General features: G+C 44.1%; 1 protein-coding gene across 1 annotated transcript in view; it reads left to right on the top strand.

Moving 5' to 3' along the window:
- Positions 1 to 21,654, top strand: part of ITGA9 (integrin subunit alpha 9) — a 356,752-nt gene that overhangs the window by 292,461 nt on the left and 42,637 nt on the right. The gene's annotated exons all lie outside the window — the stretch shown is intronic.

Raw genomic sequence — 21,654 nt, 5'->3', positions numbered from 1 at the left:
AAGAGCCCAGAAAGGTTAACTCATTCTACCTTTGGAAACATACCTGGAGAAGCCAGGAGACCTGCAACACCTGAATTTCTACATTGAGACAGCTTGGTTCATGCGATGAGAAGACCTCTTTGGGGATGGGCAAGCGTCAGTTATGAACCTGACTTCTGGCATGGACTTTACTGGCTCTAGGAACCGCCAGCAACTGTCTGTAGTCTTGTGCGTATCTGAATGTGTTTTTCTAAGGGGAAGATCCTCAGCACTCAAAGATTCTCATAGGGCCACTGATGCCTGGAGGGTGAAGGATTCGTTCATAAGACAGAAGTGTAGGTTGAAACTCAAGTTCATGTGCAGAATATGCCATTCAACTTGATCCTAAGTCAGCTGTAGATGATTTTCTCTCAACTAGGATATGATCGTTCCGCCTACCTCCTTGGCTTCTAAGACATCACATTCCCTTGGCTTCTCCTTTCTCACTGGTTTTCTCCTCATCTCCTCAACTTCTACAGGGCCCAGGGTCTCTTTTTTACCACCCTTAATCTTAGAGATCTCCCCCAGACTCATGGCTTTATATTCAGTCTGTGCTGTGACACCAGATGTTTCTCTTAGCCCAGATCTCTCCCATGAATCCCAGACTTTGACAGTTAACCACCTTCAGGCCATCTCTACCCAGATGCCTAACAGGAATCTCAGTCTTCTGCACAGCTGAACTCTCAACAGTACCCCTCCAAACCTGCTTCCCCACCATGACCTTCTGCACCTCAGCAAACAGCTACTCAGTCCTTCCAATTGCTTGAGTCACCCTTGACGCCTTTTCCCCACAGTTCACATCTGATCTGTCAGAAAATCCGACGTCTCTGCCCTCTCAACAAATCAAATGTTACTGCTTTTGACCCTTCTACTGCCGGCACCCTGGCCCAAGGCGCTGTCATCTGTCATCTGGGTTATTGCAGTGGCCCCCTCACTCGGGTCCCTGCTCCTGCCTTGGTACCCCTGCCATCTGTTCTTGCCCCAGCGGCAGAGCCAGCCTTCCAAAATCTAAGTCAGGTCATGTCATCCTCTGCTCAAAACCCTCCAGTGGCTCACTTACCCCGCAGATTCTTCCAGCACCTCAGCCAGCCTCACAGGCTGTCTCCTGCCCCTCTCTGACCTCTCCTCCTCCTCCTCCTCCTCTTCACCACCCTCTCTACCGCAATCATCCTGCCTCTTTGCTGGCCCTAGAGCATGGCAGATACTCTCCCACCTCCTGAATTTTGCGCTGGATCTTCCCTCTACCCAGCACGCCCTCCTCCAGAGAGCCACGTGACCTCTGCCTTCACATCCTCCTGGTGCTTACTCACATATCACCTCCTCAGAGAGGCCCTCCCTGACCAGCCTTTGTCCCAACACCCCTCACCTCCTTTTCCTGCTTGTATTTCACCATGACCCTTATCACCGGCTGACATACCATGTATTTCCCTATTTGACCAGATTATCTGCCTCCTCCTGGCCCCGTACAATATAAGGACGGGAATTTCTGTCTGCTCACTGCTGTATTTCGAGGGCCTCCTATATGCAATGCTTGGCATATATTATATGCTCAATCAATATTTTATATTGGACTGAAAGAAAAAACCCACAATATAAAACAAAAGAAAGAGTCGTTTACTCTTTCTACTTGAATTCAGGAAGTTTCATGCTGATAAAAATCGCCTCAGTGTGCCTGAGAGTCCAGAGTGGCTGGGCGTGAGTGTGACCCCTCCTGGGAGGGAGGGTGCGTGATTTTTGAGAGAGTCACTACATAAGGAGAGGGAGTGTGGTCCACGTTGAGGGCACCAATGAATTGTTCCTCTTGCATGGGCACGTGAGGGACAGATAGCCAGATAAAGGGACAGTCTCTCCATGGATAGCTTGAAAATAAGGGCAGCAAGACCCATGGCATGTGACACATCTTAGCCCACAGAAGGCTCAGAAAGCGTCATGTGATGGCGATGATGGTTTCCCGCATCGTTGTCTTCTTGGGTCACGTGGGCTGAAACCCTGGACCATGGGAAATGTTGAACGCGGAACACGTGCGCTTCCTGGCTTGCCTGCTTGGCCATCCCCACCACTCATGGTATTCCATTCCTGCTCCACAAAGTGCCCACGCCTGGACGCTCTGCTGAAACAGCAGTAGAAAAGCCCCTACAACTACCACGGTTTGAGCTTAGTGTGAGGTTCCTGCCACCCACGTGCTTCCATCTGCCTCCTTACATAATGTTCATCTCACCAGCCACTCCACCTTGTCCCCACAGCTAGGGATGCTCTCCTCACAGAGCATGTTCTATGAGCCGTTCACATAAACATCTATAATGTTGTAGAGAAAAATCCTCCCCCATGGACAAAATTATTTATTGAGCAAAACAGGAAATGTAAGTCACTCGGATTCTGAAATTATCTCAGCACCAAGTCCACCCCCTTTTCTCTTTACTGATCATCAGACTGAGCAGGAGCCACTCAAAAGGACTTTGGGACGTGTTTATAAATAGCTGGCTTGGCGGGAAGGCATGAGAAGTGGTTTTTCTGACGATTTGCAGAACTGCCTGACTGATCATCCAGCTGAGTAGACTCTTGAAAACCCAAGTGCTGTGAGCTGCCTGCATTCCGTTCTCTGAGTTCTCAGAAGCAGACCCTCTGGATTTTCAAAACGATACTGAGAATTTTCAAAAGTATGTAACAGAATTCTCAAGGACAGCCAAGCCTTTGCTTGGATACACCAGCCCGTGTTCAGAGGCCTTTGGCGTTTGTGTGGTATGGAAAATCAAGCTCACTGGCAAATTCTCACTAAGCAAGTAGTGAAGCACTGTGTTCTCATGGACAGTCGTCACCGGAGACCAGAGGGATGATGAGACTAGAAACGTAAAAGCCAGTGCATGGTGGATGCAGTGATGAGGCAAGAGTCCTAGGTACTGTTTCAGAGGCTGGTGGGCAGCACACCCTCTACCTTAAAGCCCACAGGGCCGAGAGCAAGGGCGTCCTGCAGCTCAGGTTCCCAGCCTCGGCCCCTGCCTTGCTCAGCAGCACCCGAGAATGCCTACTGGGGCAGGTCATACAGCTTGCGACATCCTCCACTCTGGCCTTTCGAGACTTTGAATAGAGTGGGGCTCTTGTTCTGGGCATTTGGGTGGTTTGGTGCAAGTCAGACTCACTCCTATTAGGAGAAACCAGTACTCCTTCCCTGTATGACACTAGGAGGGGCCCCTAAGGCCTGGTGGCATCCCCCGGACCCCATCCTCAGCCACCTCCATCCCCCAGTCTTGGACAGGCCCCTGGGCAGCCAGGAGCCAGCTACCTCCTCAGCCAGCTGCAGCCCAGGAGCAGAGAGCAGGCATTGAGAGAGGACGTATCTGCCATCCCTCCCCACACACCACGGGACCCTCAGATTGTTTCTCTCCCTTCAGCAGTGCCCGTGGTATCCATCATCTGTATAGATTGCTGAGGGTGGGCATGCTGGCTGACCCCACGGGTCTGAGCTATCACCCCACCTAAGGTCCCGACTGTGCAACACAGTTTTCTAACTGTTGGTTCAGAATTCATTCAGAAGTGTCTGGGGCTGCAGTTAGGGTCCATGGACAGGACAGACCTGCCTCTACGTTTCACCAGAGAGTCTTCTGTTCTCCCAAAGTGTTTTTTGAGGTCAAGCTGCCTGTCAGTGGAGATTGCCTTTGCTCATGTGGGAGAGATTAGTATAGGAAGCCTAGTGCAGTGGGACTCCTTTCTATGTCCACCCAGCTGAGGTTCCTGATCTCCTTCCCTCAGAGCAAGTGTTCCGAGCCCCCCCACCACACTGCTTGTGTTTTATTTAGAAACAGCCTTGGTGGTGGCCTGAGGAACGACCTGCAGCTTCCATTGCCTGCCACCCACTGGGGTTGTGCCGAGTCCTGTGGGGACACTCCACTCCCCACAGCACAGCCAAAGCATGGGCAGGCCACCACGACCCTAGAGACCATCAGGAGGCCTAGTGGGGAGGACCATGAAAATAACAGAGAGAGTGAGAGAGGGGAAGAATGACAGACATAAGAATCATCAAAGGGACTTCCCTGGCGGTCCAGTGGTTAAGACTCTGCACTTCCACTGCAGGGGGCCCGGGTTCGAGCCCTGGTTGGGGAACTAAGATCCCACATGCCGCATGGTGCGGCAGAAAAATAAATAAATAAATAAAATAAAGATGAATAGCTAAAAGTTATAGCAGAGTAGACATTTCCCCCAGAGGTACAGTGCATGTTGATAGTTGAAGTGATAAAAATAAATAAAAATCATCACAAGTGCTAGATCATCCTTGATTTATTCTGCAGACACTGGCAGAGAAAGCACCAATGATGTTCCAGGCTCTACTATGAGGAATAAATCACGCAACACTGGCAGAAATTCAGTCTAGCAGGAGGCAGATCTGTGAAATGTAATTGCAGTGTCATGTACCAAATGCAGTCATGGAGGCACACCCAGACCCAGGGATGTACAGAGGTATGGACCCCACCCTGGGGAGGGGACAGCAAATGCTTCATGAAGCAGGCTTTTGGAGTCAGGGCCTAGGGGATGTGTAGATGTTCACCAGGAGAACACGTGATGAGAACATTCCAGACAGAGGGAGTGGTCAGCGTGTGTAGGAGTACAGTGGAGGCCCTACCTGGCTCTCCATTCTCTCTGCCCACCTCTTATACATACAGGCAAAGGTGACTGTTCTCTACGCCTTCTGCAGGGCGTACAGCAGATGGATTTCTTGGCAGTGTGACAGGGGGTGCTAAACCACTGTCATTTCCCGTGACAGTTGGTGGGGTTCTCGGGTGCATCATTCCTTCTGGGGTGCATCACCTGTGTTTGCTCATGGACCCACACGTTCATTTCTCTTGACTTAGGATTGGGGAAGGCCAGGCACCCTGCTTCCCAAGGCTAAGGACACGTCGTGGGCATTGACGGCAAATGATCAGGCTCCTTCAGGGGAGAGTGGCTTCTGTGGGCCTGACTACCCGTGTGAGACAAGCCATAGGCACTTGCTCCTGAGAGAAGGTTCCTGTTTGGATTGAGGATACAGCTTCTCTCACACAGCTTGATAGGAACCTGCCTGGAAAATGTAACGACCTCACTTTGTTGTGGGCCTGCTGCAGAGATGGGCCTTTTAGCAGAGCCCCTGAGCACAGGCCTAAGAGAGGGCCAAGGTAGCACATATGTCACAAGCTTTATGGCTCATGAAGGCAAGACCTTTTGAACTTGGGTGGGATCCTGCTCCAAACTTAAGTTTACTCACAGGGGATGAAGGTTCAGGGGAAAGGATGGGAGGTCGTCTCGGGACTCAAGCTTCAGGTATTGACACTGAAAACCTGTCTGTGAGCAACTTTCTAACACTGGAGAAGGAGGCTTAGGGGTTTGGCTTCTAATAATATGCAGGAAGAAAAAAGTCATAAGTGACTTACAGAGAGCGAAGGGTTGGAACTTTATTCCAGGTGAAAGTCCTGGGTCTTTCAAAAAACTCTAAAAGTAATCTAGAAGAAACATGGAATAAATACCATACCCTTCTTTCTTCCTTCTGAAAAGGCTTACCTCTCTGGTTTGTTCTGTCCCTACTATTGGGCAGTGATTCTAAAGAACTGACATGATTTCCAGGAAGTAAAATTGGGTGGGAATGAGGGATAATATTCCAAGGAGACACGTCAATAACTTTGCCATAGGGTACCATTAGGATATTGATATCAATATAATATCAATACCAGTATTCATTAGAATATCCAAGTTGGTGGCAAGACTTATATCTTAGTAAGTTATAACCTCCCCCCTCCCCCCCACCAGTGCATGTGCACCAGACAGGTCTGCCCATGATCTAATTTCTGCCAAAATGAGTCAGTTGATACTGGAACCTTAATTAATTTGTGATACAGATCTCCATATCCCTATGAAGAAAAGATGTACCTGATATATCAGTGACCACACAGTAGCTTAAACTTAGAAATGGAGGACTGAATTGTTTTCCTCAAGGATGATCTGGGGAAGACAGATCTGCTTAATGAAAGTGGTGTTGGGACCATCAAATCGATCACATTTGATCAAAGGCTAAAGAGTGAAAAAATTTCTCCTGAATACCTGACAAAAAAATGAATACCACTTACTGCTGTCCTGAGGCTTTAGTGGCTTTTTTTATGTGCTGTTAAATTTAATCCACACAGCAGCTCCATAAGGTAAGGTCATTATCCCAAGTTAAGGAGCCAGGACTCAAAGACTTGCCCAACATCACACAGCTAGTAAGTAATAGAGCTGGGTTTGTAGTCAGATCTGTCTGACTTCAAAGCACAGGTACTTCCCCCTGTACTACTGTGCACACCCCTCCTGGGCGCACTGCCCACTCCCCAGACACCAGAGGCAGACTCAGGCAACAGAACAGATAGAAGATAAGCAGACCACCAAGAATCACCCACTTAATGAGGAGCATCTACCCCAGGACAGTGAGGCACCAACTGCTATCAAAAGAATAACTAACACCAGAGGGTATATTAACGAGGCAAACAGAAGAAGATTTTAGAATAAACAAGACTGATGTCTTCAGAGAGATGCAAAAAGACCGTATTCCCATGAAATAGAATAAACAAGAGTTTTATAAATTAAAAATTTTTATCATTATATATGAGCTTATGTATATGAGCTGTGTAGTAGTATATGAGCTGTGTAGTAGAATGGGTGTAAAAGAATAAAGTAGTGGATTGGAAACTTGAGGGATTTCTCAAGAATGTAGTACAAAAGGACCCAAAAAAGGCCAGTTAAACTTTCAACAATCTGAAATGAAGATCCAAATGCTCTCAATATAAGAGTTAGGAGGCTGGCAAGATGGAAGTGAAAGCAAGCCAAGATTCTTGTCTTGTTTAGGGGAAAAGTTTGTGTACCAGTTAACTCAAGGCTTTGATAAAAGTAAAGTTTAAACATGCAAAAATTTTAATGGCAACTTAGAAGAATAAAAGCAATGTAGGACATCCAAACCACTAAAGAATAAGAAGCACTTAGAAAGAAAGAACTCATGAAAAAGCAGGTGAAGGAGAAAAAAAATTTTTACGTGTATATATATGTGAGATGGCAAGAATAAATCCAAATATATCAGTAATCAGAATAACAGAATGAATTAAATGCCTTAGTGAAAGACATACTTTCAGATGGGTTTTTTTTTGACCCAGGCATAAGTTACTTGTAAGAGACACACCTTTAAAAATGACCCATAGGGCTTCCCTGGTGGCGCAGTGGTTGAGAATCCGCCTGCCAATGCAGGGGTCACGGGTTCATGCCCCGGTCCGGGAAGATCCCACATGCCGTGGAGCGGCTGGGCCCGTGAGCCATGGCCACTGAGCCTGCGTGTCCGGAGCCTGTGCTCCGCAACGGGAGAAGCCACAACAGTGAGAGGCCCATGGAACACACACACACACACACACACACAAAAAAAAAAAAACCCAAAAAATGACCCATAATGTAAGGCATTCAAAAAAAGATAAGGCAAATGCAAACAAAAAGAAAACAGGCATAAGAATATTAATAACAAACAAAATAGAATTGAAACAAAAAAGTTGTTAAACAGGGCCAAAAAAATGTATTTCAGAATGATTAAAGATACAATCCAATGCTAATTTGTAATATAAATGAATTTTTATATAACCAATCACATAGCTATAAAAAACATATAAAGTAATAACTGACAGAAAAACAAGGAGAAATGTATACATTCACAGTTACTGCAGGAAAATTTAATACACTTTCCTCAAAAATCATGAGTATTTGAATAATGCAGCTGACAATTGTGATCTCTTAGAGAGAGAAAGACCAAAATGAGTCAGAATGTCTGGGTTTCATTAGTACTTGCCTGCTTACCAGCTTTTGGTAACCTTGAGGAAGTCACCTAAATTCTCCAAGCTTATTTTCCTCCTCTGTGAAATGGACTATCTACTTCACATGGTAAGGATGGAAGAAGTTACTGTATATGGAACAATTAGTAGAGTTCCTAGTACGTAAATAAGGGAATGCACATTCTTTACAAACATATGTGAACATTCACAAATTACCCACGTATTGCACTACAAAAGCAAATCCCAATAGAATTTCAAAAGTCAAAGTAATACAAGCCACATTCTCAGACCACAATGCAGTAAACTTGGAAGTTGACAACAAAAGTTTAGCCAAACAACCAACCAAAAACAGAACTACTTGGGAATTTTTAAACACCATCTTAATTTACTTTTTAGATAAAAAAGAAATCAAAGAGGAAGGGATAAACAATTAGAAATGAAAGACAGTGAAAGCTTGTTCATATAAAAACTAATGGTTGTAGACAAAACCCACACAGAAGAAAATGTCACTACTCATATACAGAAAACAGGAAGGACTGAAAATAAGTGACCTAAATTGACAACAAGAGCTAGTAAAAGGACAATAAAATAAATTCAGCTGTAAGAAAGTAAAGTGAAGATATCATTGAAGATAAAGCAAAAGTTGTGAAATGGAAAAAAATCAAAAGTATTCTACATCAATAAAACTAAAAACGGGGGCTTTTTTTGTCCAATAAAATAGATGAACCTTCAGCAGATTTGATCAGGAAATGAAAAAGAGTGGTAATGCCAAAAAACAACCCTAGAAATGATCAAAGAACTACACTCACATGGAGAAGATTTTTAAATTATAAGAAATTATTTTCACAATATAATACCCACAAATATAAAAAGCCTAAAAAGTGTTATGAGGTAAAAAATCCAACTAGACCAATTACCTCAGGAAAAAATATGAGTAGTATACAGACATCAAATTATAATCCTGTATACCTGAAACTTATATAAGTAAAGAAAGATGAAGTGTAGTCAAAGACTTGTGCCTTAAAAAAGCACGAGACCCAGATAGCTGTTTAGGTAAGCTCTACCAAGCTTTTAAGGAACAGGTAATTTCTGTGTTATATAAGCTGTTCGAGAGAGTAGAAAAAGATGAACAGCTCATTCTAGGATACTAACATAACCATGATTCCAAAACTAGAAATGGAGAATGGGCACTAACTAAAAAGGAAACTGCAGGCCAACTCACTTTGAAAACAGATACAAAAATTCTAAATAAATGTTTGCAAATCGATTCCTTTTAGAATAAGAATCTATCCTGAGTAAAGAAGGATAGGGGCTTCCCTGGTTGTGCAGTGATTGAGAGTCCGCCTGCCAATGCAGGGGACATGGGTTCGTGCCCCGGTCCGGGAAGATCGCACATGCCACAGAGCGGCTAGGCCCGTGAGCCATGGCCGCTGAGCCTGCGCGTCCGGAGCCTGTGCTCCGCAACGGAAGAGACCACAACAGTGAGAGGCCCGCGTACCGCAAAAAAAAAAAAAAAAAAAAAGAAGGAGGTAATCCAGGAATGCTAGGCTGATTCTCCATAAAGAAATTGATTAACATTATTCACTCAATTAATAGTAAAGGGATGAAAGATGGTATAACCAGATGGTTGTCTTTTTTTCTTTTTTTTTTTTTTTGGCGGTACGCGGGCCTCTCACTGTTGTGGCCTCTCCCGTTGCGGAGCACAGGCTCCGGACGCGCAGGCTCAGCGGCCATGGCTCACGGGCCCAGCCGCTCCGCGGCATGTGCGATCTTCCCGGACCGGGGCACGAACCCGTGTCCCCTGCATCGGCAGGCAGACTCGCAACCACTGTGCCACCAGGGAAGCCGCCAGCTGATTGTCTTGATGAGGGCTTCTAAAAAGTCAAAAATTAAGTTTAACATCCACTTATTTTTTTTTTTAACTTCTAGTAAGGAAGGCATGGAAGGGAACTTCCTCAGCTTGACAAAAGTCCCCTATCAACCTATAGAAAACTCCAACCTGATGCTGGAACATTAGGAGCTGTCCCACCTGCGGAATGGAGGCATGAGTTCCTGCTTTTGTCTCTTCAGTTTAGCAGTGTTGGATGTCATAGGAATAAAAAGAAATGAATAACCTTTATTGTCAAGAAAGAAACCAAAGTATCCCTATTGCAAACAATGTTATTGTCTCCCTAGAAAATCCAAGAGAATCAATTGACTCAATATGAGACTTTATGAATGCCACAAGTAAAAGCTTGGGCACACTTATAAACTGCCTGACCTTTGAATGCATTCCCCAAGCCACACAGGTCCGTCGGCTAAGGGTGGAAGCCTTACTGGATTAAGGTATTTCTGTGCAACCTCTGACCAAACATTGACAGATCATTAAGCTATACTGATCCAGGACAACCTCTAGGAAACCAGGTTTAAAAATAAAAACAGGTGTAGAAAAAATTACTGAGCAGAGACATCAGCGGCTACACACTTCATGAGAAACAGGCTCCACAGTATAGTCCTGGCAAGTCAGTAAACAAACAAGCAAAACCAAAAAAGAACTGAAAGAAAAGAGAATATAGCCATCCCTCAGTATCTGTGGAGGATTGATTCCAGGACTGCCCTATGGATACCAAACTCCAAGGATGCTCAAGTCCCTTATATAAAATGGCATAGTATTTGCATATAACCTACACACTTCCTACCATATTCTTTAAATAATCTCTAGGTTATTTATAATAACTAATACAAAGTAAATGCTCTGTAATAAGTAGTTGTAAATACAATGTAAATGCTACATAAATAGTTGCTGGAAGGCAACAAATTCAAGCTTTGCTTTTTGGAACTTTCTGGAATTTTTTTTCCCAAATATTTTCGATCTGTGGTTGATTGGATCCACAGATACAGCATGAACCTGTGGATAAGAAGGGTCAACTGTAAAGAAAAACAAGTAAAACCTCAGAGACCTGGCGACACCATAAACCATAACAAAATACACGTATTTAGAGTTCCAGAGACGAGGGAGCAGAAGAAATATCTGATGAAATAATCACCCCAAACTATCAAGGTATATAAACTCCTTCACAATTAATGAAGAAAATTGTCTATCCATTTGGGAAGAAATTACAGAAAACCTGTACCTCACTTAGAAAAAAAATAGATGGATGAAAAAGTTATATGTAAAAACGAAGAAGTATTAGTAGAAAGTGCTGAATATTTTCATAATCTTTTGAAGGGAAAGCTCTTCTGCATAAGCAAGTCATAAATTCTAGAACCCATAAGAGAAGACTGACAAATTTAAATCTATACAAATACCAAAATCTTGTGTGATCAAAATACATCATAAACAAAACCAAAAGATATTTGGGAGAATATACTGGCAACAATAGTTCACAGACAAATAATATATAAATAACTTCTACAAATCAATAAGGAAAATGCCAAAAATTATAAAAATGGGTGAAGGGATAGGAATGGGAAATTCACAGAAGAAGAAATTTTAATGACAAATAAACATACAAAAAATTTTAATGGCAAATAAACATCAGCCTCATCAGTAATCAGAGCAATGCAAACTCAAATGAAAATGAGGTCTTTCCCCCCATTAAACTGGCAAAAATCTAAAAGATTGTTAATATCCACTGTTGGTTAAGATGTGGGCAAATGGACACTCCCAAATACTGTTGGTGTGAAGGGCAATTTGACAGTAACTGTCAGAATTTAAAATACGAATACCAACAATTCCACTTTTCAGATCCTGCCTCAAAATTCTCACATAGTATATATAGTAGAAGTTTCTAACTTTTTTTTTTTTTTTTTTTTGACGTACGTGGGCCTCTCACTGTTGTGGCCTCTCCCGTTGCGGAGCACAGGCTCTGGACGCACAGACCCAGCAGCCATGGCTCACGGACCCAGCAGCCATGGCTCACGGGCCTAGCCGCTCCACGGCATGTGGGATCTTCCCAGACCGGGGCACAAACCCGTGTCCCCTGCATCAGCAGGCAGACTCTCAACCACTGCACCACCAGGGAAACCCTAACTTTTTGATAGTAGATGTGAGTGGTCATCGTTCTCAGCTTAAATGTAGGCTTTTCCTATGTTGGTGAAGTAGAGAATAATAATACTCCATTGGTATTCTGAGAAGGAGCTGTTAGGTTTAGGCTAAAAAATGTAGTAGTAATAATAACAACAATAATAATGATAATAATAAATTTTTATTAAGAACTTACTATAGTTGAGGAACTGTACTAAATACTTTACCTGGACAAATTCTTTTAATTTTCATGATAGTTTGATGAGGAAACAGAGGCAAAGACAAAGGGATGGCCAAGGTCACAGGGTCAGTAAATAGCTACCTTGATGTCTGCTCTTGACCACTAAACTGTACAGCCACTGCAAGGCCTCATAACACCGTTTTGTCTGGACTTGCAGCTGTCCAGCAGCCATAGCATCACCTGGAAGTGAGAAATGTAGAAAGGTAGAATCTCAGGTGCCGCCCAGACTTGGTGAATTAGAATCTGTGTTTTAACAAGATCCCCAGTGATTCCTTTGCACATTAATATCTAAGAAGCCATGGTCTAAAGCATGTTACTTAATTCTCTCCGAGCTTCCCTTTCCTCATCTATAAAATGGTGATGACAGTCCTTGCCACGAAAGGCTGTTGGTGGGTGGGGGGGCTGGTTTAATCCACACCTTCATTTATACAGCAAATGCTTTGCATGTACCCTGTGGCAAGCACTAGGTTACTACGGGGAACAAAACAGACAAAAAATAATAATTTCCAGCCCTCGCATAACTTACATTCTGGTAGAGGCAAGTAATAAATAAGTAAAATGTATAGTACATTACATGATAGGAAGTGCTTTGGAGAAAAATAAAGGAGGCAAGGGGGTGACAGTGGGGAAGTTTCTGATTTTAAATAGAGCTGTCAGAGCAGGTCTTGCTGAGTCCTTCATTCAGGGTTGGGGTGCAGGAGGAGCCAAGTTTCGCAGGAGTTTGTAAGGTGATCTTTGTTCATAAGGCCTTGCCAAGTCTGTGTTTTCTGATAATTCTCTTTCCTTGATTTTGGCGCTACTTGGTTTCTCTCCTTTACAATTCCAACCCCGCATGCTGCCCCTGCGTGGTGGTGTCCAAGTCCGAATTGGAAACCAGGAGTCTCTTTGTGTGTACTCGTCAGCACTCACTCTGAGGGAGCTCTCTTCCCAGAGTGAATCATTTATCTCGCTGGCCACAGCAGTTGACAGTAACACTGATTTTTGAAGCTGGCTGGCTGTTAGGCACATTTTGCATGAGGAAAGTCCTGGGTTTTATGACTTAGTTATGTTTGGAGGGTAGTTGCAACAAGAAATCTCCCTGCAGCAGGCTTGCTGGAGGCCAAGACATAACCTGTACATAAGCCAAGCCTGGCACTTTAAAGCAACCCAGCAAATAACCCAAAGCAAACTCACTTTTTTTTTCAGTGTCTACTACTTTCCCTCTTGGTGAACACATGCTTTTTTTTTTTAATTGAAGTATAGTTGATTTATAATATCATGTAAGTTTCTGGTGTTCAGCACAAGAATTCAATTTTATATATATATGTATGTATATGTATGTATATGTATGTATGTTCTTTTGTAGATTCTTTTCCCTTATAGATTATCACAGAATATTGTATAGACTTCCCTGTGCTTTTCAGTAAGTCCTTGTTATCTATTTTACACATAGTAGTGTATGTATGTTAATCCCAGCCTCCTAATTTATTCCTCCCCCTACCCCCCTTTCCCCTTTGGTAACTGTAAGTTTGTCTTCTGAGACACAAGCCCCTTCACTCTCAGTTTTTTCTGTAGAAATTTCTTCCTGTCCTTCATTCTCAGTTTTTTCTGTAGAAATTCGAGGGCTCACCCTAAACCAAATCACTGCTCATCCTGATTGGGAGGTTCCTACAAACAAGAATTTGAGGCTTAGAAACCCTCCTCAGGATGCCAAGTGTTTGGGTGATGTTCATTCTTTTCCCTGATATCCTGTAACTTAAATGGTGTCATGTAAAGTTAACTGTTAATAATACAGCTTATGTGATGAGGAGATAAGGGGGGAAGGGAAGAAACCCTTCTCCAGTAGGGGCAGATGGATTTCCAGCCCTGGGGTGGATGGGGCAGGGGTGGGGTGCTATGGGATCCAACCCTCTGCCTTTGGACAGAATACAGTCGAGATATCTCCCCAGTACAACAGAACCATGCTTCCAGCAAGTTTTCTGGGTTAAGCCTTTCTGGTATCCCTTGAATCCCATTTTTTATGACTATTTTCAGTTCATCATGCTCTAATTTCCCGACCTTTTCTGAGTTAAAATGGAAAACAGTTGCCTAGCTCCCTCTATGGAGAAGTTAAGCTGTTACTCAGTCATTCTTCCCACTTCTCTTCCCCAGAAGTATCACAGTTCCTTTAGTCCTCTTTTTCCCATCCTAAGCCATTCTCTTTGTTCTCTTAAGTATCTCCAAATAAATAAAAATTCAAGACTGAGCCCCTCCCTGGTGGTGCAGTGGTTAAGAATCCGCCTGCCAATGCAGGGGGACACGGGTTCGAGCCCTGTCCCGGGAAGGTCCCGCATGCCGCGGAGCAACTAAGCCTGTGCACCACAACTACTGAGCCTGCACTGTAGAGCCCACGAACCACAACTACTGAAGCCCGCGTGCCTAGAGCCCATGCTCCACAACAAGAGAAGCCACGGCAATGAGAAGCCTGAGCACAGCAACAAAGAGTAGCCCCCACTCTCCGCAACTAGAGAAAGCCCGCGCATAGCAACGAAGACCCAGCACAGCCAAAAAACAAAACAAAACAAATTATTTAAACAAAACAAAACTGAACCCCAAGTACTATGCCTTTTTATCCAAGCTCTCCTCATCACAGACGGTTATTACTCTGGCAGGGAGGACCTGATTTACCATTTGAAAATGTGCTTCTACTCCTAATAATTCCACAGTGTAGCTCTCAGAGACACCCTGAGGTTCTCTGTAAAAAGATCGACAAGGAGATCTTAGTGGCCAAAACCATGAGGTCCAAAACTCTGCATGTTCCTCCCACCTTTCCAGGCCATGTTCTGCAAACTCCTCTGCCCCTAACCTCACCCCTGACCCTGTCTTCCAGCCACTCTGGACCACGAAGGCTGCTGACCCACCCACTATGCACTTCCCTGGGCCTCCTGACCATACTGTTTCTCCCTTCCCTCTGGCTGTGGAAAGCCCACTCATTCTTTCAGACCCAATTCACACATCCTTTCTTCCCTCAAGCCCTCCCAGATGCCTTCCCAGATTGTCCTGCCTCAGGGCTTTTGTACCTGCTTCTGCTGAGAGCACTCTTCCCCCAAATATTTGCATGGCTGGTTCCTTCTCATAATGCAGATCTGAGCCCAAAGTTCACCTTTCCAGGAAGGTCTACCCTGACCACCTTAGCTAAAGTTGCAAACCCCCTATCAACTTTCTGTCCTATTACCCTGTGTGCTGTTTTCTTCATAGCACTCACCACTGTCTGAAATTACTGTTTTTAATTGTCTGTCTCCTTCCAGAAGACTAAAAACACCATGGAAGTAAAGGTCACAGCTGCCTTGTTTTCTGTGCATCCCTAGTGTTTGGTTTCCCGGACTCTATGCACATATGCACTATATGCAGTATGTGCTCAAATAAATAAAAGCATTGGCTACTCCCACTCTGTTAGTATCACCATCACAAATATTTCTCTGTCCTTAGACACCTACACACCCTGCCGCACATCTAATGAGCACCTCATACGTTCCAGGAACTCGGAAAATGTGCACTGAATTTCAGTCCCTGAGTAGAGATGTTTTGACAATTTCCCTTCACCCACAACAGAGGTTGCTTTAATTTCAATGTGGGAAAAAGTAAAAGTGTAAAACTTTGAAATAAGGGGCTGAATCACTTATTAGAAATGAAGGCTTTGCAGAGCAAACTTAAACTCCACAAATTTTGAATTTTGATGAGAGATATTATGAAAACGTTCTCTCTCTCTCTCTCTCTCTCTCTCTCTCTCTCTCTCTCTCTTTCTCTCTCTCTCTCTCTCTCTCTCTCTGACACACACACACACCAAACACACAAGTCTGCTGATTTCAGCGATGGCCTCAAACCATTTTTAAAATTTTTCCTTCTTTCTGCACATGTCTGAATGTGAGCTGAATAATCAGGTCCTAAAATGGGTCAGAATTAGGTTGGCTGTAATTTTTTTTCTCAACAGAAGCCAAACACTTAGGGGAGATAGCTGATGGAATTCTGGACCAAGAGTTACGTTCCTGGGCTCTTGGGTCAATTTTAGTTTGGCTGGAGGGAGAAAGCGTGTGTGTTTCTGGGCAGGCTTACACCTGACCCGCAGCCTCTGGAAGGTGGGGATGAGCGCCATCCTGGGCTGTGCATGCACAGTGTGGAAAGACTGCCCTTTAGCCCTTGTGGACAGAGTGAATGAATCAAGGCAGTAAGGCCAGCTCCCCACTGGCTGAGGGCGCCACCTATCAGGGGTTGCGGGGCTCATGCGCACGGCTGCTGTGACATCTAGAAGCATTAACGCTTTGTGGCAGCATGCAAGTGATGATGCTGAGGTGCCTGTGTTCTCTGGTCTCCCAACACAAATGAGCCTTAGAAGTTGGTGGTTATGCAGTTTACTTTCCTTCTTCCTTTTTTTATTCCTTAAGAGCAACATAGCCCTGTCACTGCAGTGGTGATGGGTTGTTAGCAAAGCTGATAACAGGAAATCTCACTGAGGATAAACAGAACACATCAGCCATTGCCCAGAAACACATGGTTCTCATTGAACCTGCTGAGGACTAATTGTGTGTGTATCAGAAGCACGAAAACAGGAAAACTCCTTTCTGATAGACCCACCAAGCCTCTTCTGACCAAAAGGAACTTTCTCAGCATTGTTAGATACTGAGAAGTCACTATCTCCCCAGCTGTCAGGGTGCTAACTCCACTTAACTTCTCCTAAATATATGACCAAAAGCATGTTTCAGGCCTCTCATGAAGTCTTAAAGCTTTAGATTCAATGAGTGACATCTAGGTTTCTCTTTTCACTGCTCTGACGCGTATCCCCTCAGAAAACCAGTGTAAGAGGTTAGACAGATGCTTATACCTGAAACATAGCATCCAGAAAATGTTATTTACCTTTTGGTAAAAGAGCAATAATAAAGTGATGCATCTGATAAATGCAGAGCTAACTCAGTGATTCCATAGGTGTGTTGCTTTATCCTTTAACGTAAGATGGGTATGAGCTTCACTCTTCACCATAAGATGGGTCCAAGAGCTAGAACCGGAGCTTAAATGAGCCGATACAATTCCAGGGACTGTGTTATGTCCCACATCAGGGCTACTGACTCATTTATTATTCAAATCAACAAACCATTCTGCTTCCAAAATGTTTCACTATCTGTGGAAGGAAAGTATTTTTGGCGTGTACATCAAGTGCTCAGATAACATTCTTATGTCTCTCTCTTTTGCTAAAGAGAATCTGACCACATCTGGAAATTCTTTGGTGTCACTGCTTCTCTGAAACTACATCCCATCTGTATCACTTAAACTCCAGTAAAAGGCCATCCCCGTACTTTGAAATGGGCCTCATGGGGAGGGGCCGGGGTGGGGTGGGGGAGACTTGGCTTTCTCTGATAAAATGTAAATGAATGCTGTTTTACAGGGCAGCCTGGTGGTGGCCTGCACTCTTGACTTTTCAACATGTTGGCCTATGAAACCCAGAGGAAAAGGGTGTGGGGGATGGGGAGGAACACCATTATTTTAGCCAAACCCTAGAGCTGGTGGGAAAAAAATCATTGCCTTTTATCAGAAGAAGTGATATGTTTTATGAAATAATAGCATATTCATACAGAGGACAAAATTGTACGATGGATCGTGCTCTTTCTTTCCTCTGGAATGTTGGTTTTGAGGCTTTGCCCCTTTATTTCCTGTTTCAGTTTTGGTCTCAGTAACACACTGACTGACCTTTCAGATCAAATGCAATTTTTCCCAGTGGTGATGGCCTTAAGGGATGGGGAAGGGGGTTGGGGAGGCGAGTCTTTTATTTAGAAGATAACTTTTCAGCTAGAAAGAGAGAGGACATCTGGAGTTGAAGTTATGGTCTTTTCAGGCTGTTCTGGGTTGCTGTCTTTCCCTTTCTAGAAATTAAAAGGCACTAGGTCATTGTTACATTTCTTGCTCCTGCTCCATTTCCAACTCTTCAGGTTTGTCAGCGGGCTCTTATTTATGGACGGCTGTTCTGTGCTGTCATTTACACATTTCAGTTCGAAACCAGAATTCAGCTCTTTACTTGCGGAGTGAGGCTAGGAGGGCCTGTCCAAAGCTAGAACCTCATATTAACTTACTTTGTGTATTGTTGTGATCATCAAAATGCTTCTCCTTTTTGTCTATTTGTAGGAACACAGTGAAGTCTGTAGCTACACACAGAGGTAAATATCAGAAAATCGGAACTTGCCAAACTGATAAGCAAGAGAACCCTTTTCACAAAGCAAAAGAATTCATAACTCTTGAGAGAGGTCTACCAAAGGATGCCTTTGACAACTCCTACCTTTAAATGATGTGCACACACAAAAATTGTGTTCTCAACCTTTCATATACATAGGTAACATAGAGCTAGGCATATCCATTATAAGGAACTACCCAAGATGGTTATCACTGTTTTTCTGCCCTTATAATGTCTTTGTGGTTAAAGAAATCAGAGTGAATAAATGGAGACTTTGAGCACCCAACCTTTCTAGGTTATTCTGGGTCTGCATTATACAGTCTTGAAATGAATGGTGATACATAAAAGTATTTTTCTTAGGATTTATTATTAAAATGTTGTCATCTTTCACTGTTCTTTGGGCAATATCAAGAAACACTTAGAAAATCATAGCAATGTGATTTAACATAAAAGATAATAAAAAGGGTTCTTTAAGACTGTAAAAAAAACTGTCACAGTTTACGTTTTGCTGAATGGAAAATATGTAGCTCTTATTTCTCTTTCTAGTAGTAAACATCTTAGATCGGCCTAAGTAACCAGTTGATGTCATTTCTTGACCCTTTTATGAGGGCTATATTTACTTCAAACATTGGAGTCTTAAAATTAATATCGCCAAAGCCATTGTGGTCAACGTTCAGCCTCCCGTGGCAGAAAGGGGACTTACTATCTTCAGATACGTTGGTTCCAAGAGTACGCAGTAGGTAATTGAATTAGCAAAGTAGGCATTCAAAACATTCTCTGGGTTTTTTAAGCTCAAGGGGCATGTGAATTCAGAGGAGCAGGTGGTAAGTCAGGGGATGGGTCATGTTTACCCAGTTTCCATCAGCTGTGATCGGTGTCACATGATATGGAAAAGTGGCCCAGGGATGTAACAGAGAACAGAAAGTCAACGATTAACAGATAAATGTGAGTTAACATGAAACACATGTTATTAAAAAAATGAACCTATGCCCCCCTTTAATCCAGGTCATTCCAACAAACATAGTTTCTAGACCAAACTTTACCCGAGACCCACATTGGTGGAGACGCAAGGATTGGCTCCTGGGGAGAAGTGTTGTCACTGAGTTTATTCCTCTATTAATTTAATCTTCCATTTCTCTTTTATTTTCTATGTATTATGTCCAGGGGGCATCAAGCCAGGGACACTTTGGTGACCCTTCCCATCCCTAGAACCCAGCCAGCTGGAATATGGTTAAGGAATGAAGCTGATGCTGGTAGAAAGGGGACATCCATGCTTTAGCCTGTTAAAAATATACCAGTAATACCAAAAATAATTATAATAATAAATATACCAATAACACCAAAAATATACCAATAATACCAATAATTAAGGAAAAGTGGTTCCTCAATTTTGAGACATGTTAATCCACCTTCTGGATAACTTCCCACCTCTGTGATTTGCCTACAAGGCCCTCCCTCTGTGTCCAGGCCCACCTCACCTGCCTCATTTCTGGCCACTACTCGACCACGTTGAACTCCCAGGCTCTTAGACTCAAGCCTACTCTTTGCACCTCCATGCCTTTGCACATGCTGTTCTCCTTTGCCTGGAATTCCCTTCCCCTTCTCCCTTTACTCTCTAGAGGTTCTCTTTTCCTCCAAAATTCACCTGCAGTGCCACCTCCTCTGAGTCAGGGATGCAGTTCATGACAGAGACTGACTTGTTGGCTGAGAGAGAAATTTGTAGACAAGATTGACAATCACAATTGGAGCCCTGCTCTGAGGGCTGTGAAAGGATAAACCATGAGATGATGGAACAGAGGCTGTGCATCCTGGGTGCAAGGAAGGTGGGGCTGGACAGGGAGCTTCCTGGTGGAGACTTTGGAGATGGTACTCCTTCCACAGTCAAAGCTGACAGGTACATGACAGGTTCCTTAACCTCTCTGGACCTCGGTTTTCTCATCTGTAAAATGGAGGTGAAACTTCAGGAAACCACATGTCCCAGTGTGCCTGGCTCATACCTGATCTATGTCTCTGTCTTGCCATTCTGTCTGGCTGACTCCCCGACTTCATTCTCAAAAATATCCCCATTTAGATAATAAATTATATGTCACTTGCTGATAATAGCACCCCCGGGCTTCCCTGGTGGTGCAGTGGTTGAGAATCCGCCTGCTAATGCAGGGGACACGGGTTCGTGCCCCGGTCCGGGAAGATCCCACATGCCGCAGAGCAGCTGGGCCTGTGAGCCATGGCCACTGAGCCTGTGCGTCCGGAGCCTGCGCTCTGCAATAGGAGAGGCCACAACAGTGAGAGGCCCGCGTACCACAAAAAAAAAAGAAAAAAAAAAGTACCCTCTGTGAGTGGGTGTTATAAGGATTCAGTGTATCCCATAGCTCTTAGAATAGCACCCAGTGTTAGCTAGTGTTATTCCCATTTATATCTGCCTAGAGATGGGGCCTTAAGCAGCTGGAATTAGTTTGAAAGGTGATGTGCTTGGAGCAGGAGACTTAGAAAACACATTGGAGGACTTTCCTGTCCCTCACGCCCAGGGACAGGGACTCTATTAAGGCTGCTGTGTTCTGGGAACCTGGGAGAGACCTGTGTCCTCTCTCTCACTCTAGGTCAGCCGACAACACTAAGTACCTTGTATAGACCCCTCTTTTGAGGCCACAACATGGAAATGCCCTGTTTCTTACAACCCCTTTATCAGACCACCACACCCTAGAGAGTCTTTAGTAAAAGCTCTAGATGTCCTTTTCCACCTGGTGGCAGGTAATGATAAATTCGACACAGAGAGTTAATTCCCTTTTTCAGTATTTTATCCATGAATCAGCCCCAGTTCGTACTTGAAACCCAGTATTTAATGAACGAGGCTTTGCCAGGCTACCTGGAGTGCACTGAGGACACTTCATCCTCAGACAGGCCTGGGCCCTTGGAGACTTCTGACTACGAAGGTTCCCCTGACCCAGGCTGACCCGGACTCTGCCACCAAGTGATGTCCACATTCTCTTGGGCTCCCCACAGTTTCCCAAATCACCACCAGTTCTTGGTTTCAACTTGCACAATGTTTTCTTTGGGGTCAGGATGAGGGGAGAGGCGGAGGCCAAATGGCAACAGCAAACCCTCAATAGCTGCCTTTGCCAAATTCAGCCTTAACACTGTGTCCTGTATCCTCTTGTCCTTTTTTGTGTGTTTGGTAAAGTTCTTTTATTCACATTCCAGTAGGTACGGCCTATTCCAGCTCCCAGAGGTCCTGGAAAATGAGCAGCCATGTCATGGGAAGCATTTGGACTCAGAGAGTCTGGAAAATAGATGAGAAGTGGGTGGACAGGGATGAGCAGGGGGCAGTGGCCGCAGAGTCCCTGGCCAGCCACAGAAATGAAGCTGTTGGATGTGAATGCCATAGTGCTTGGACTGTCTGCAAGAAGAAAATCTT

Source organism: Kogia breviceps, chromosome 10 (genome assembly GCF_026419965.1).
Source record: "Kogia breviceps isolate mKogBre1 chromosome 10, mKogBre1 haplotype 1, whole genome shotgun sequence".
In the NCBI taxonomy this organism is placed as follows: domain Eukaryota; kingdom Metazoa; phylum Chordata; class Mammalia; order Artiodactyla; family Physeteridae; genus Kogia; species Kogia breviceps.
This window is presented reverse-complemented; position numbering and strand designations above follow the sequence as displayed.